A 2972-nucleotide genomic window follows, 5' to 3' on the forward strand; every position below is an offset into this window, starting at 1 on the left:
GGTACCGCAAGGCTCAGTGCTGGGACCCCAGTTGTTTACAATATATATTAATGACTTAGACGAGGGAATTAAATGCAGCATCTCCAAGTTTGCGGATGACACGAAGCTGGGCAGCAGTGTTAGCTGTGAGGAGGATGCAGGGTGACTTGGATAGGTTAGGTGAGTGGGCAAATTCATGGCAGATGCAATTTACTGTGGATAAATGTGAGGTTATCTACTTTGGTGGCAAGAACAGGAAAACAGATTATTATCTGAATGGTGGCCGATTAGGAAAAGGGGAGGTGCAATGAGACCTGGGTGTCATTATACACCAGTCATTGAAAGTGGGCATGCAGGTACAGCAGGCGGTGAAAAAGGCAAATGGTATGCTGGCATTCATAGCAAGAGGATTAGAGTACAGGAGCAGGGAGGTACTACTGCAGTTGTACAAGGCCTTGGTGAGACCACACCTGGAGTATTGTGTGCAGTTTTGGTCCCCTAATCTGAGGAAAGACATCCTTGCCATAGAGGGAGTACAAAGAAGGTTCATCAGATTGATTCCTGGGATGGCAGGGCTTTCATATGATGAAAGACTGGATTGACTAGGCTTCTACTCTCTGGAATTTAGAAGATTGAGGGGGGATCTGATTGAAATGTATAAAATCCTAAAGGGATTGGACAGGCTAGATGCAGGGAGATTATTCCCGATGTTGGGGAAGTCCAGAACGAGGGGTCACAGTTTGAGGATAAAGGGGAAGCCTTTTAGGATCGAGATGAGGAAAAACTTCTTCACACAGGGAGTGGTGAATCTGTGGAATTCTCTGCCACAGGAAACAGTTGAGGCCAGTTCATTGGCTATATTTAAGAGGGAGTTAGATATGGCCCTTGTGGCTAAAGGGATCAGGGTGTACGGAGAGGAGGCAGGTACAGGGTTCTGAGTAGGACGATCAGCCATGATCATACTGAATGGCGGTGCAGCCTCAAAGGGCCGAATGGCCTACTCCTGCACCTATTTTCTATGTTTCTAAAAAAGTAATTTTGTATCTGCAGTTGTGAATGCCTTGGACCACATCTAATAAACCAATGTATAAAGAACGTCTTGAAATGTGTCTGTCTTCAGCTTTACTGACAGAGTGGTAAGCTTGGTCACCTTTCATCAGACAACATCTTATTAAACAGGAGGAGGCAGGAGAACACTGGTTTGCGTGGCCAAAGTAGAATTCTGGGTTAAATTTAAAAACAGCTGAGAGTTGAATCAATGAATGCACAGTTGAAAGATGTTATACTTACTATAAATTCTGATGTAAAATTGCTTGATTTATCTACCACACAGGACATGCTGTCTTCACGCTGCTGCCTTCAGGAAGAAAGTACCTCAGGACTCACATCACCAGGTTCAGGAACAGGTATTACTCCACAACCACCCCTTGACCCAAAGGGAATAACTTCACTTGCCCCATCATTGAAACGTTCCCACAACCAATGCCACACTTTCACGACTTTTCATCTCACATTCCCGATATTTATTGCTTTTTGATCATTTTTAAATTATCATTATTATTTCTCTCTACCTACATTTGCACAGTTCATTGTCTTTTGCACATTGGTTGAAAGGCCAATTTGGCGCAGTCTTGTTTCTATTATGGTTATTATTCAATGGATATTCTGGGTATGCCTGCAAGAAAATGAATCTCAGGGTTGTAAATGTACTTCATTAACAAATTTACTTTCAACTTCAAAGACCAATGTTTAGATTTTATATTATTCTACAGCTGAGTCTTGCTAAAATGTGATTTTCTTGAATTGAGGAAGATGGAATCATCAAGAACCAGGTTGACTTTGTAAGTGATTAGATACGATCTAAGAGATAAAAGGTAATTAAACCCTTTTATTTATTGGTTGGAGAAAGCAGCGTTCACTGTTTGTTTTCCATGCTGCATGCCAAATAATTGCAAAGTTCCCAGCCTGGGTCATTTTTCCCCTTTGGGGTGTGAATCGGAAAATTTTAATCTGAGTAATATTCTGCAGTGATGACCAGTACCCAAAGGGATATCCCTTGTTACTAAGGAGACAGCTGGATTATTTCCTTCTTCCTAAAACAAGCTAGAATGCTGACATTCTTTAAAATGTAATGGGAGCTTTCTGTAATATGTAAAATAATACATTGCTGGTTACTCACCTGGGATATGCTGGAAGTCCAGAATTCCTTGTGATTTATAAAATGCACTGTGACCTGGGAGTCTATTCAGCTCGAATTTATATCGTGACCTAAGAGTTCACGAGTCAAGTTCATCCACTTTGATCAGTAACAAAATCTATTATTACATAGGTATTTTCCTTCTATTTTACTCTCTCTGCATCCTGTTGGTTGTGTGTAGAAAATTCTTTAAGTATTCTATAAAAGCCAGATAGCTTGGCTGTAAACAGGCCAGATTGAGTTTATACTTGAGCAGATTCTAGGTCAGGGATTTCCCTTGTGATGGTGAAAACATTTCATGATCCTGTCATTCATTTAACAACCGCCTCCATGTATCCATGGTGTCAATTATGGACAGCAGCAGTAGTTCAGGCTCATCCATGGGACGAAATTCGATGGCAATATATTCAGAATGAACTTGAGCATTGCTTGAGAGTCTTCAGGAGTTGAATTACAGATACAAGAACACAGCTGCAGTCCTTTTCTTCAGGGCTGTTTTCATAGAAACCAATGGCTGGTTCTCTCAATGTCCTTGGATTTTTTCAACCTGTCTTTCACAGCCTGAATGTCAATCTCAGTGATATGAAATATGGTTTGCAAAGTAAGTTCACTGTATCTTTCCTGCATTGGTGTTCTTTGACATTTTGTTTTAGCTCCAGTTACAGTATTCAGTGCCTACTTAACATTGTTCCCTGGTTCTAAGTGTTCACTAAGCTGCTTCTCCCGTGAGGAACATATGTGATTCCATTTCAAAGTGGCTTATTGTAACTATCAAATAATGGAGATGATGATCAGA

Source organism: Mobula birostris, chromosome 6 (genome assembly GCF_030028105.1).
Source record: "Mobula birostris isolate sMobBir1 chromosome 6, sMobBir1.hap1, whole genome shotgun sequence".
Taxonomy (NCBI): Eukaryota; Metazoa; Chordata; class Chondrichthyes; order Myliobatiformes; family Myliobatidae; genus Mobula; species Mobula birostris.